The sequence below is a fragment of the Lagenorhynchus albirostris genome, chromosome 1 (assembly GCF_949774975.1).
Source record: "Lagenorhynchus albirostris chromosome 1, mLagAlb1.1, whole genome shotgun sequence".
In the NCBI taxonomy this organism is placed as follows: Eukaryota; Metazoa; Chordata; class Mammalia; order Artiodactyla; family Delphinidae; genus Lagenorhynchus; species Lagenorhynchus albirostris.
This window is the reverse complement of record NC_083095.1, coordinates 76,532,213-76,546,789: the sequence shown is the minus strand read 5'-3', so window position 1 is coordinate 76,546,789 and position 14,577 is coordinate 76,532,213. Positions and strand designations below refer to the sequence as shown.

The 14,577-nt window shown below is 42.4% G+C and overlaps 3 non-coding genes across 3 annotated transcripts; 2 read left to right on the top strand and 1 right to left on the bottom strand.

The window, feature by feature from the left end:
- The first annotated feature begins 667 nt into the window (after positions 1 to 667).
- Positions 668 to 749, top strand: TRNAL-UAG (transfer RNA leucine (anticodon UAG)). The gene has a single exon. It is a non-coding gene; the product is annotated as a tRNA-Leu (tRNA).
- Positions 750 to 3,564: 2,815 nt separating this feature from the next.
- TRNAY-GUA (transfer RNA tyrosine (anticodon GUA)) lies at positions 3,565 to 3,656 on the bottom strand. Its single transcript is given in 2 exon segments — positions 3,565 to 3,600; positions 3,620 to 3,656. It is a non-coding gene; the product is annotated as a tRNA-Tyr (tRNA).
- Positions 3,657 to 6,078: 2,422 nt separating this feature from the next.
- TRNAP-UGG (transfer RNA proline (anticodon UGG)) lies at positions 6,079 to 6,150 on the top strand. Its single transcript has one exon. It is a non-coding gene; the product is annotated as a tRNA-Pro (tRNA).
- The last annotated feature ends 8,427 nt before the right edge of the window (positions 6,151 to 14,577 follow it).

Below are 14,577 nucleotides of genomic sequence, written 5' to 3'. Positions count from 1 at the left end.
GATCCAGGACCCCAGGGAAGCCCGGGACCCACTCCTTTCCGGTGTGGGAAGTTTCTTGGATGTAACCTCCCTCTGGCAGTCACCCTGGTCCCTACATAAGGGAAATGGTTCAGAGGCTACATGCGCATGGGTCTACCCCAGAGTGCTACTTTCCAAAAAATTAGACCCAATCTCTCCATTCTGACTGAACCTGCAGGGGATGCGATCAAGGATTTTCTTTTTTATCGGTGACAGGCTTACCAGATCTGTCAACGGAAGGGGGCCTCTTACTGGATCTCCGGCTCCATTCGCACTGTGAGTTTCACAGCCACAGACCAACGACCCAACAGCGAGGAGTTCCTTATTCAGTCTTCTGTAATCACTTGCAATAAGTCGCCAGTGAGATGGGTTTTTGTTTTTTGCTTTTCCCTTTCGGCGTGGAATTGCCTAGGTTAAAGAAAAGGCGGAAGTCTTCAAAGGATATTCACGCTAATATCATTGACCACTTTCTAGCTCACTTCCCAGGCCTGTGAGAATGCGATGGTTTCTACTCTCTCCAAGTTTGCTCAGAACCCTAGGGGTAAATGAAAACAGTGAAGGAGACCCAACTAACCATGAAGAAAATTCAGAATGTTGAGCCTGGGGTCGGTAGTAAACAGCTCAAGGATGAAAACTTGTAACTGCATGTGGTAGTGTGGCCGAGCGGTCTAAGGCGCTGGATTTAGGCTCCAGTCTCTTCGGGGGCGTGGGTTCGAATCCCATCACTGCCAACCGTGTTTTAGTCTAGCTGTAAATCCAAAGTAATACAGAAATTCCGATTAAATCCCAAGCGATCCTCTTTCTTCCAGCAAGAATTACCCCGGAACTTCGATCAGTACCCCCTCCCCGCCCCCCCGCTGCCCGAGAAATACCTATTACCAAATATCAAGTCGGGTTACCTCGGATTCCTCCCGACATCCCGTGCCGAAACTAGCGGTATGCACCCGACTAGACTTTTCATTGTGTCCGAGTTTTTGTGTTCCCGCAATGGGGAATTCTTTCGGTCCTCCTCTTCTAAAACCCATGCTCACATTGAATCATTCTCATGACCTGGCGTAGGCACCATCCAGTAGGGAAGGCTTCCTAGAAAGTGCCCCGCAGCCTCCATCAGCCCGACGCCCACACTGGTTTAGGAGCTGCAGATCTGTGATCGCGAAGTAACCTGCACAGACCCGATTTTGCGTTTAATCACACTACTTTTGTAATTGAATATGATGAATGAATGAAGGCAGAAAGCCACTTCCTACCAGGCTTCCAGATGTCACTCAGGCATGGCGGTGGAGTAGGGCAGGTAAACGGTTCTTTTGAATTTGACTTCGCAGGTGGGTTTGTGATTCCAAAACATTTCAAAGCGGATTCTTGGCTAACTCCGTGCGTCTGGCCCAGTGGGGTGTGCTGTGAATGTTGGCTTAGCCACTGCTCTGCCCCTTCCACAAGTGAATTCACTTATCTTGGAGACTGTCCAGGTCTCTGAGCAACCCAACTGCAATACCTGTGCAGAAACTAACTCAGTGTGGGAAAGAGGAGCGGGTAAACTCAGGGTCTATTTAGTGGTGCCCTATTAGAATGGTTGTCCCACCGCACTTCTCAGCCGAGTCAGCCCGTTACCCCACGGCAGTGCTCACAGATTTGGCTGTACAGCTCTCTCAAGGAGGTACGAATTTCCCTGCAGTGCCTTGAGGAATGAATGAAAGGAACAGAGCAGTAGACTAGGACTCTGTGCAGGAACCAAGGTCTAGGGATTTTTTAATGACACTTTTTAATTCTGCCTTCCTTTTTATGTCTTTCCCCCTCCTCAATCAAAAGCTTCTCCTGTGTCCTCCCAGACCCACTCCCATTTCACTTTGATGACTCCTCCAGACCAGTTCCTTTCATTTTTTACCCACCTTAGGCCCCTGAGGTCTTTACAAAAACAATAAACAAAACAAACCTCTAAAGTCCATAGTTTACATTAGGGTTTATTCTTGGTGTTGCACATTCTATGGGTTTTGACAAATGTATAATTATATATATATCCACCATTAAAGTATCATACAGAATAGTTTCACTGCTCTAAAAATCCTCAGTGCCTCACCAGTGCATCCCTCCGTCCCCTTTAACCTCTGGCAAACACTGATCTTTTATCATCTCCATGTTGCCTTTTCCAGAATGTCATATATTTGGAATCATACAATATGTAGCCTTTTCAGACTGGCATCTTTCACTTAGTAATACACATTTAAAGTTCCTCCATATCATTTCATGGCTTGATATCTCATTTCTTCCTGGTGCTGAATAATATTCCATTGTATGGATGTACCACAGTTTATTTATCTATTTGCCTATTGAAGGATATCTTTACTGTTTCCCAGTTTGGGAAGTTATACATACATAAAGCTGCTATAAACATTCATGGGCAGGTTTCTGTGTGGACATAAGTTTTCACCTCATTTGAGTAAGTACCTAGGAATGTGATTCCTGGATTTTATGGTGAGAATATATTTAGTTTTGTAAAAAACTGCCAGAATGTCTTCCATAGTGGCACAGTGTATTTTTAAACTTCATTTTGTAAGGTTAAAACACTGTTTTTTCAAAAATTTAATTTATATATGTGACATATTTTGAAAAAAATACCTTAAAGTAAAAAGAACACAATTTACCCACAGATAAACATCTTTTGCCATATTTCCTCTTCTCCAAAAATGAATGATAAATTTCTAGAAGCAGGAAGAGAATATCTGATCAAACACAAGGGCTTTTTTTTTTCCGGTATGCGGGCCTCTCATTGTTGTGGCCTCTCCCGCTGCGCTCGGGACGCGCAGGCTCAGCAGCTATGAGCTCATGGGCCCAGCTGCTCCGCGGCACGTGGGATCTTCGCGGACCGGGGAACGAACCCATGTCTCCTATATCAGCAGGCGGGCTCGCAACCGCTGCGCCACCAGGGAAGCCCCAGCACACAGCCTCTTTTTAAGGTTCCTGATTTATAATGCCCAACTATCCTCCAGAAAGTAGTGACATTCTACAAGAAAGTCCTCGTCACTGTATCCTGCCCAGTACTAAATAATAAACACTCTCTAATTTGGTGGTGCAGCAATATCCCCTAGTTTTAATTAGTATTTCTTCTTATTATTGAAGGAACATTTCCACATGCATATTTTGTCTTTTGCGTTGCTTATTCTCTACACTGTTTGTTTACATTGCTTTGAAGAACAGATATTTCTACAGTATTTCTCTTTAAACCCTGAATTGCCCAGTATAAAATATTCACAGTAAGGGAAACGTGTAGGGCTGGGGTGGGGTTGAGGGATGTTACCCAATATTCAGTCAAGGCTAGTTGGTCTTCAAGATTAGGAGATAACATTCAAATCTAAAAGGGGAACTATTAATTCATATCTCCTCTGTAAATCGAATCACGTATACTGCATGATCACAAAGAGGACACACAAAATTGTTTCATAGTCGGCAAAAAGCTGTTCTTTTGTTGCCTGAAAACAGAGCTAAAGTAAATGTTTTACAGTCGTCGGTATAGGAGGATAAAACCTGGCATGCAGCAAAATCTCACATCCTTCCTTCGAGCCGGAATCGAACCAGCGACCTAAGGATGACAGAAGGTGAATTACCTCTACAGTCCTCCGCTCTACCAACTGAGCTATCGAAGGACACAATTGTTGAAAGTTAGTGTCAATCATTGAGCATATAGTAACAGCCAGTGAGAGGTCTAGCTTCTTTGTATTTAAAGTTCGGGCTCAAGTTGGAGGTCAGGAAGTCTCCAGAGAGTTGAATCTCTGGTGAACCAAATCCAGGGAGCAGCCGGGGGCCGAAGGACGAGGAGTCTGAATCCGAGGAAGTAAGCAATAGGAACAGAACAGGAGCCATCCGGATTGGGTGTATCTGCGTAGCTTCTGGACTAGGCTGTCCCAGAGTAATCTGCAAACCAGTTCTCCCTCCAAGAGCACAGGAAAAACTGGGGCGCCAGGCATATTGCAAGTGGCGAAATGTGCAGGACGCCACGCTCCAGTGGCAGCAGCCGGGGGATCATGGCCATCAATAGGCCGAGGCTAATTAGCTCTTTTCCATAAACACAGGTGTGTGTGGACTCCGCCAAGCCCTGGAGTGTTCTCGCAGAGACCTGAGTAATCTAGTTTCTCCACTACTTACTGAATGGTATAAACACCTGGCTTTTCCCCAGAATCATAGTGCCCCCAATCCTATAATCTTTCGTCCCAAATACTCAGGATCTGATTTTCCCTGAAACATCACACAGTGCTAGCTTGCTTTCAACAGTCAGTGGACGCAAGAAAAGGAGAGAGCCACCCTCTTTGCAACGAAAGCACGCAGAGGCCCCAGCGAGAATCGAACTCACGGTCATTGGTTTACAGGATCAGTACACTAACCCGTAAGCTATGGAGCCTAGCCATAATCCTACGGCTTGTATTGAATTCCCTAAGTTTTAAAAGCTGCAGCCAAATGGCATATCTAAACAAAACTTAATAACTACTTAAAAATTAAAAGGAATTTCTTTTGAAGGAAGCGCTTCCTTATATACGAGGAAGAAACATGTTCTTGACTAGGCCCAAACGGGAATGTAATTCACTGGAAGATCCCTGGTAGCACCTACAGTGCATGCTCCTCAGTCTCAGGCCTGACAAGTCACTGAACTTGGGCAACACCAGGGCCACGAGCGGAGCCGTGGGATAAAGTGGGGTAGGTGAGGGTGCCTTACCAAAGAAAAGGATGCGAGACATGGCATCACGTCACTGTCTCCCATCTGCTTGGATTCTTAAAGTAACTGCTCCAGCTCTCGTAGACTGAGATTAGGGTTTGTTTGTTTGCTTTTAAAAGGAGGCGGCCTTGTCGAAGCCCAGAACTTACCCCTTGGGCCCTCAGAATGGAGGGGGCCGGGGGCGAGGCAGTGAGGATGTGAAGGCATCCAGGCGTCCAGGCCGCCCCCTCCCACGACCTTTCAGCGGAGTCAGGTTCGGTCATAGTCAGTCTGGGCCTGAGATTCCTCCAGGTTTCCTGAAGCAGAAACTGGCTTTAGAAAAGGAGTAACCTTTCCCTCGGTCCTTTAACACTCTTTGCTAACAGCTCGGAGTCTGAACGGTAGCTGCTTCTCTCTCGGCCTCCGGGCTCTTCTAAATGCCCAACCTGAAGTCCAGAATCAGCAGAAAGTGGCGATACATTAGAGGGCTGGGAAGGGAGCGCTCCCCTTCTTTTCTCTCCCGTCTTAGCCCGCGCAGCAGTCTGGTGCCGATGTTTAGCCATTCATTCAACTGTTATTTATCGAGTTTTCCCCCTACGCCAAGAATGTGCTCGGTGCACGGTGAACAGGTGTGACCAAGCGAAACAGGCTAGAACCCAAGAGCGTCGTTCCCCGAGCAGAAGGGACTGCGGCGTAAGGACAACGCTCTCCCTTCCCATTCCAACCACCACCTTCTAGGTGATAGAGAAGCGGGCGAGGGCAAGCTTCTCTAGAAGAGGATATTGGAAGTGGGCAACTCTCCCGGACGGTTGCCATGTTCTGTGCGCCCTTGAAGGGTGCCTTAAATCTAGACCTATAGTACAAAGTTCATTAAGTAAAGCCGAAAGGAAACAGCAAGAGCATGTTACAGGGTGTGAGATAGCAGGGCAGGCTAAGACAATGGTTCTAGGATTTGACCTCCGCAGGGGCGTGGTATCGAGTTCCTCCGCTGCCGCACCCTGGGGAGGAGGGTCTTTTGACGAAATCAACGTTTTGGGTTTTTCTTGTTGTTTTGGTTTGTTTCTTTTTTTTTTTTTTTGTCCTTACTTGTCCTCCATCCCCAGACCACCTGCAATGGTGTTGGTCCTAACCCTGTAAGTACTCGGGCCCTCGTCAGAGGGTCCACAGGTGGACTAGCAGCTCAGCCTGAGTCCCATACTGAACGTTCCTACCTCTGGAACGCTGTGGCTCAGGTTCCTCCGAATCTGCACGGTGACGCTCTTGGGGTCTGGAGAAAATCGCTGGACTTAGGAGAGGAATCAAAAACGGTCCTCAAATATTGTGATGCAACTAACAGAATGTATGAATATTCCTAAAGAGAAAGCAGTGGTTTCGCGGGTGGCTCGTTGGTCTAGTGGTATGATTCTCGCTTTGGGTGCGAGAGGTCCCGGGTTCAAATCCCGGACGAGCCCTACCTTTCCCCTTCTTTCTTCTCTCTTTTTCCCCCTCCCTCTTTAGAGCTAAATGAAGCCAACACCGCCCAGTCTAGATCCACCTAGGTGAAGTCCCTTTCAACCTCGACCTGATTCGAGATTAGCTTGTGAGCAAGTTGGCCACTTCTGTCGACCAATTCAGGGACAACGAAGATGCTACCGTGGGCCAAGGGCTTCGTTGTATAGATAGGGGCCCCTCGTCCCGCTATGACAGGCTTTTTTGTCAGGAATATCTTGCTCAGGCAGGTCTCACGCCGGCACTTCGAGCGGAAAAAAACTAGTGCACTTCTCACTAGGGCATTTCACATGGAAAAGAGTGGTACCTGGAGGTGTGTTGGGGTCGCAGCGCCATACAGAACCCTCTTCCTGAGGCCCTAGTCCGTCTACCCCAGAGTCGCAAGTGCTGTGTTAGTCTTCCTAATGCTAAATAGGGGCCCCGGGAACCCTCGGGCTCAAAGGGTGCAGATATTCATTCCGTCCAAAAGGAGTACGGTTGAATTATTTTCAGACGTTACTTTCCAAAACGCAATATAACATAGTGACAGTCGTCTTGCCATTTCTGGCAAGAATCACCCGGCTCCTTAGTGCCCTTTGATAGCTCACTTGGAAAACCAGCAGGCTATGGTGTGAGGTGTCTACCTGTAACCTCAGAGTGTGGTTGATCCTGGTTTGTCGAAGTTGCCCAAACATAGAAACGACTGGTACGATAGGCCTTCAAACTTGCTAGTCTTCCTAAACTGCTTGTACAAGGGAATCTTTGACAGGATTTCTGTCTGACCTGATCATATTTGCCCTTTGCAAGGTTCGTCTCTTGGAAAAGGTATGTACTCAGGCAAGAATAAAGGGGTTTGTGATCGGTAATTGGAGGGAGGGGAGAGAGTAGAATCTGCCAGGACATCCTGACTTCTAGGTTGGTTGTCTCCTGAGAAAGGTGTTATATCTAGCCTGGGCTTTGATGTATTTGCTGAATGATTACTGGTGGAGATGAACAGAAGGAAGTTGGATATAAAGTCCTGAGATTCAAGAGAAAGATCCAAACCAGAGAAAGGAATTTTAGGAATAAAAAACACAGGGCAGTGGTTAACCAGTGGTTAACACTGGTTTTGGAAAGAACCCACAGGGAAGAGCATTAATAGAGAGAGGAAGGATTTAAAGACAGGCCCTGGTGATCACTAGTGTTTAAAAATCTGATGGCTGATTTGCTAACTCAGGGGCTGTTGACAATCTTTACCAGCATTTAAAGCAGAAAGTTTAGGGAAGATGATAGCACTGGATGGGTTGAAGAATGAGGGGAAGGTGTGGAAACTAAGTAAATCATTCTTTTTAGGATCTTGACTGTGAAGGGGAGGACCTAGCCAGTTCACACGTCTGGCTCGGAGGTCTTAGGGTAGCCCCACAATTATTTTGTGGGGCCTTTCTTTCCCTGCCCTGAAACCTGAGCAAAAGTGTGTTGGGTTGCCAAGAGTGCACTCCTTGGCTTTGGTATGTTCTGACTCTTAAGGGATTTTATCACCAGCACAGATGAAAATGGCAGCATTACTCCTCCCATCACCATGGTAAGAGGCAGAAATACTGGCTACAATCAGGACAGAGGGAATTCTGCAGCACTTGAAAAAAAAACAAATTAAAAAAAAAAAAAACAAATTAAAGAATAGCTCATGGGCAACTTGTTGGAAGCTGAGAACTTGCTTGTTGGGGCTGAGAACTACCAGTTCATCCTCATTGACTGGGGAATGTCAGGGGTCACAGAGAAGGTCTGGATCTGGGAAAACCTGCCAAAGTCCTTACTGCCAAAATCCTTTCTGTATTGTCAGATCTTGAAATGTTTTCTATATCGGCAATGCATTTAAAAAAAAAAAAAGGGAGATATCCATATGCAAAGTTTTGCATAATCATGGTTTTCCTGGAACAAGGATCTTTAAGGAGGGACTTGACTGTGTATAGCCACTGAACTTATCTGCTCCAAGGCCCACTCAGCAGCTCAGCCAGTAGAGTCAGGGCCTGTACAATCTTAGCTGAGCTGCTAAACTGTCTTCCTCACCTCCTGAGCATAACTATGGTACTTCTCAGCCAATGTGGGCCTTTAGTATGCTATTGTCAACGTGACCCCCTTTGAATTACACAAAAGTGTCCCCAGGAAATCACTACAGAGCATGACTGTTTGACACTTTTTCATCCCTTATGTCGTTTGTCCCTTCAAGAAACAAAAACGTAATGAGTCTTTGCTATGTTCTAGATTTCCAGGTACTCTTCTAGATGGCAAGGAAACAAACTCAGGTATGACCCAGTCTCTGTCTTCAAGGGGTTTGCAAAATAATGGGAAACAGGAGAAATGCTGCAGCTTATTAGTATTGCAAAAGAAATTATATCATTTAGGATTCAATCAAAGAGGAACCACTCTAAGTGATGAAGAATAAGAGATTTATTATAATTCTGGGAATTGATGAAGAAGTTTATGTAAGGCCCTTGCCTCTATGTCTAGAGTTGGGCCTGAATCTCTGTGACTCAGCAGGATGAGCAGTTGAGAAGGACACGTGGGCATGAAGTGAGGAGAATCAGTGCAAACCGACACCATGAAATCCACGAAGACAAACTGAAATCAAAAGGGCAGACTGGAACCTACAGCTGTCTCTCACTGTCTCCAACCTTGTTGATGTGGGAGACCTGCAGGAGAAGCTTGCTCCCTTCATTATGGAGATACCCATGCACTTGGCCTAGGAGTTGGAGGAGCTGAAGGAGGAGATTCATTTGTGCCAGAGGGGTTGTGGGTCCAACTGAAGCCCCATGCCAACAAGTGAACAAGCAGACCAGCATCAAAAAGTGCAAGGTGCAACAGAGCCTGGCATCCTATGCCAACCTTCAGAACACTGCGGCTGCTATGTGTGACATTTTCACCTTCCAAATCTCACTACAAATTTCACCATATCCATATAGAAAATTTAGATCCATACAGAAAAGAAAATTCTCGATAATGTAGTTCTAGCTTAGATAAACTGACACAGTGCAAAGTCAACTTTCTTGGGCGCCTTCTAAGTACCAGGCTCTGTTCTATGTGTTTGGAACACATTCTTATTTTCAGTTTCCTCTTATTTTGTGATCTCTGGAAATAACCTTTTTTTCCTTGACAGCTTAGCTAATATTTAATGGCTTTATTAAAGAGGATACACCTGCAAAACAAAACAAAAATAAAACAAAGCACACACACAAAAAAAGAGCAATTGGAAACGTAGAGACAAAATCAGGCAAGTGTGGTCCCAGGAAAATCAAAGAATAAGACTGATTTAAATAAGAAGCCAAGATTATCTGTGCCAAGTACTGCTGAGATTAAAGTGAAGAGTAAAAAAAATATTTATGGCACAGAAATTTATAAAATAAGACTGAAAAAAATACATCCACAGATTGCTCCCTAGTACAATTTTTATTGTGATATTTCTATTCCTAATCACATTCACTTACCTAATATTTGCTCTTGTGCTTTATTAGTAAAATGCCATCTTGTTAGATCCACTTTAAAATTTTACAATAATCTTATTACATTTTTGACCCACAGTCAGAGAGAGAGAGAGAGAGAGAGAGAGAGAGTGAGAGACATCCCTATCTCCCCCACCCTCTCTGTCTCGCCCAAAAGAGTCTGTGAGTTCCTTGATGGCGGGGATCATGTATTTGTATCTCTGCATACCAACTTAGTTCCCAGAACATGGTACTCAGTAAATTTTTACTGAATTAAATTTAGTCCAAAGTAATTTCCCACAATAAAATAATTTTGAAAATAGATGGTTTAACATGTTTTATTACTAAAATTTGGCGATGATTCCTTCCAGAAACGCTATAAACTGTTATATGAATTCCTCTCTCTGGCCAGTGTCTGGGATTCACTTCAGGTTTTTATGCTCCATGAAATTAGGTAGCTTTTAAGGCAATACTTCATCTGCCCTCTGGGGAACACTTCTAGATCACTTGAGAAGAATTCATTTTCCCTCTCAAATGACTGATCCTTCCATTCCTTTAGTTCTCACTCAGAAATTTTTCAGGATAGAAATATTATGTGTTTGTGTGTATTACTAATGGAACCAGATAAAAGCATTACTATTTCCAGTGATCACTGAAGCTTTATGGCCATGTCGTTGCATGTTAATGCTCAGTTTTCCAATTTTGCACCATTTTTTTGAGGTGCTGTCCATACTTTCTTTTTTTTTTAATAGTGTCTCTATATATACAAACATACTTTAACATGGAATTAATTCCTGTTTAGTGAATGATAGCTTCCGAAAACTTCTCTAGCAAGAAAATACCAGACAGGGTAAATCAATTTGCACATGACCTCCAACATTATTTTGTAAACCCCCTTATCATCCCCTACTTTTGAATTATTATTTGTCTCTTAATCTTCCCCTCTAAGGTCAAAGTTGCTTGAGGTTAGGAATCATTGCTTGTTCATCTTAGCATATATTAGTGTATCACAGTATCCAACAAAGATGCTTAAAAGACCTTTGTTGAATGACTGAATAAATAAATAAATAAATATTTGTCCAAGATTCCAGGGTCACCACAAATGGAAACCCCCGTTCCCTTTAAAATATACAATGAGGTAGATAAAACATAACACAAAGTCTAGTTCTTGGTAGGTACAACAATAGTTGGTATTCATAATTTTTTGATATTAAAGGTCCTCATTCCAATCCCAATTTTGCTAAAAAGACGAATGAAGACAAGAGATATAAAAATGTAGAAAGATGGACAAATGAAAGAGACACAATCCAATGACAAAATGAGTGGTTATGTCTTTAATTCACTTTTATAATACAGTGCAGATTAGAAAGCCACATTAAATGCTATTATTCATGAACTTTCTTTTTGATCTGCTTGGAGATGCCCCAAAATGATGGTTTACTGAACCAGACATTAGGAGCCCAGCTAGCCACAGTGCCTGCTGGAGAAAAGAGACCCAAACGGTGAGGAGATAAAACCATAAGAAAGAGAGAAAATAATTCCTCAAAGACCCAAGGGAGATTTGCAATTCAACAGAAATTTCCCAGATTCCATGCCAGATAAATCGGAAAAGGAAGCTGACCCTCTATTCAACAAGGGATGAGTGGGAATCCTTCTGCCTTCATCTGTCACCCACCCCAGACCAGCAGCTGCAAAAGTACTGGGCAATACAGTGGCAATGAGAGAAAGGATGGAGTTAGACCAGCTGTGGAAGACCATAGCCATGATCCATCTTCCTCCTGTATGTCACTCAAGGGAAACATTTATATCCCAAGTAATATAGATATTGTTTCTTCTCCCTGAAGACTTACACTGATATTGGGAATCCCTCCCCTGACTTCTGGTTTGGGAAGCGATAGTAGCCCCAAGGGTGGGATAAGATAGGAGAAGTTTCCCTGCTCTAGCTTCTACAGCTTCTCCCAGCCTTGGACCTTATCTTCTAGTAATAGTGTATGTGGTACACCCAAAACACTGTTCAGAATTCTGTACCATTGTTCACATTTTCCCACTTGTGTCTACACTATGCCCCTGACTAAAGACTTGACTAACTCCTATTCATATTCTAAAACTCAGTTTACTCTGACACATATCAACTTCTTTTCTGAGAGGCTTCCCCTACCCACTCCCCTCATCCCCACCCGCTGCCCACTCCCAACTTGAACAATGGCGGGTTCTGCTGACCTCAGTCTCAATACCTAATTGGAACTCTGCTTTCTCATGTGTGTCTCATGCCAGACTCGGAACTCTTAGGGCAGGAACTATATTTTGGTATAATATCAAACACCAGTCACAGTTCCTGGCACACATTAGGTGCTCAATAAATGGCATGTGAACTAAACTGCTCTGATCTCCCAGACTTGAGGAGCAGCTGGTCTTGTGAGATGAACACCAGTTAAGTCTTGAGCTGAGAGGAAGAAGAGTAGTATTGTCTCTTGGTATCTGAATCAGATGGTTCCAGGACCCCTCAGGGATACCCCAAAAAGTCTATGGAGGCTGAAGTCCCTTGTATAGGATGGCAAAGTGTTTGAATATAACCTACACACATCTCCCATATAGAGTTGACTCTTGAACAATGTGAGAGGGAGAGTTAGGGGTGCCAACCTCTGTGCAGTTGAAAACCCACTGCTATTTCTGCCTCAAAAACAAAGGAATTGATAAATCACTTACCCAAGGGCAGAAAGCTGAAACAGTTTGTTTAGAATCAGGACTCAAATCTTTCTGATTTCTTTTGATTCCACATATTGTGATCTCTAAGAGAAAAGAAACTTTTCCCCATACCTTCTTAATTTAAAGATATGTAAAATGAAAATACAAGTACTATATTTATTGAAAAAAATCCACATGTAAGTGGACCCGTGCAGTTCAGACCTGTGTTGTTCAAGGGTCAATTGTACTTTAAGTCATTTCTAGATTACTTATGATAACTAATACAATGCAAATGCTATGTAAATAGTTGTTGATGCAGCAAATTCAAGTTCTGCTTTTTGGAACTTTCTGGAATTTTTTTCCTGACTATTTTAAATCCACGTTTGGTTGAATCCCTAGATGCAGAACCCATGAATATGGAGGGTCGATTGTACAGAGGTCCCCCAAGACTCAGTTTGACTGAATTCCATTCTTCTGGACATACTCCTTTTTAGAGAAAAGAAAATACCTAACTGGAAGAATGAATGAGGCATGAGAAGTTTCATCACTTTAGATTCTGAGGAAGGAGTGGGAGCACAGACAGGTACACCTGGCTGAGCTAAGCCGAACAAAAATAAACTAGAAAATGAGGCTCTTGTTTGTTGAGCTACAGGGAGGAGAGTTCTAAGTGAAGAGAGACCCATGAAGTCTGAGCGCTAGTAAAGCACACTTTAAGATATACACGTTTTTAAAATTTAATTGAACCATAAAGCTTAAGGCTTTAACTATAAAGTATTTTTTAAAAAATTTTTAAATTTTTTAAAAAATTGCATAGCCATCTGTCCAATTGACAATGGTTTTTGTATTCAGCTTATACTACTTTCAAACTGACTTGATCATAGGAATATCTTAGTTTTTGCATGAAATAGTTCATTTTAGAAGGCATTAAATTTACTTTAAAAATATAAAACATACTAAAATGACTCAAAAAAATACAACAATATATAGATTTTTAGAGTCCTAGTCCTCCTCCTCCTCTTCCACCCCACATCCCTTCCCTAATTAACCATTTTCGTTATTTTATTGCACATCCTTCCAGTGTCATTTTGTGTGTATGTAAGCAAATGTCAAAATGCTTAGTTATTTACCTGTGACTTTCTTACACTGTTCTGCACCTTATTTCTTGCTTTTAAGATACCCTGGAAAAATTTCCCTGCCATTACCTGGAGAACAGAGGAAAATATTTTAACTAAGGAGACTGTTAGCTTGATAACTCTGTTGAATTATGGGATTGCAACATTCTTGAATTATACTTCTACATTAATCATTGTTTGATATCACTTTGACTTTAGTGTTCCTCATCAGTAAAATTCCTATTGTGGTAGACATTGTATGAGAAATTTAATTATCATTTTGTAAGTAAAAATAATTTATAGCAAAATGATACAATACCTGGGATTTGCTTTAAAATAAAATGAGTGGATGTATAGATAAAATTAGCCTGGCCATGATTTGGAAATTCATGGAACTATGAGTTGGTTACACCATTATTCATTATACCATTCTATTTTTAGTGTATTTGAAATTTTTCGTAATGAAAAAGCTTCAGAAATATGTAGTGACAATCAGGTATCTAGTTTTAAAAAACTCAAAGTTTTTAGAAATACAAGATGTCTGCAGTTAGAAATTAATGAATGTCAGAAATATTTCCCTAATGATGGCAACTTCATTTCCACAAAATTAGCCAGCCAAACCCTGGGGAATGTCAAATACCATGTGGGCTACTCAGAGCCAGGAAATGTAAAACTATAATGAACTTCAGCTCCAAGTGGAATTCAAACCTCTCAGTAACAACTTGCTTTTTGATCCAAAAGTAGTGGAGGCAATATAGAAACACATCTATTCACACAGAATCACAGTTCAGAATGGAGAGATAGGATTAAAATAATATATTGAATACAGAAGCCTATCTTTTTCATTATTACAAAATTCCTTAAAATAAAGATTACTTTTTCTGTCCCTTGTTTTCTTCCCTTTTCATTTTTTAAAAGGGTAATTAACTAACAACATAGGAAAACAAGACAGAGTGCCATTACCAAATTTTATATAAAAGGAACTTCCAGGAGAAAAAAAATAGCACATAAAATTGAATTAAAACGAACAGAGAACTGCAATGCAAATCTAAAATATGAACAGGAAATATTTATTCCATAGTCCTTAATTCATACATGTTAACTCACACCCATATATCACCTGGCCTTGAGTATAACCAGAATGTGAAAGAGAAGGATA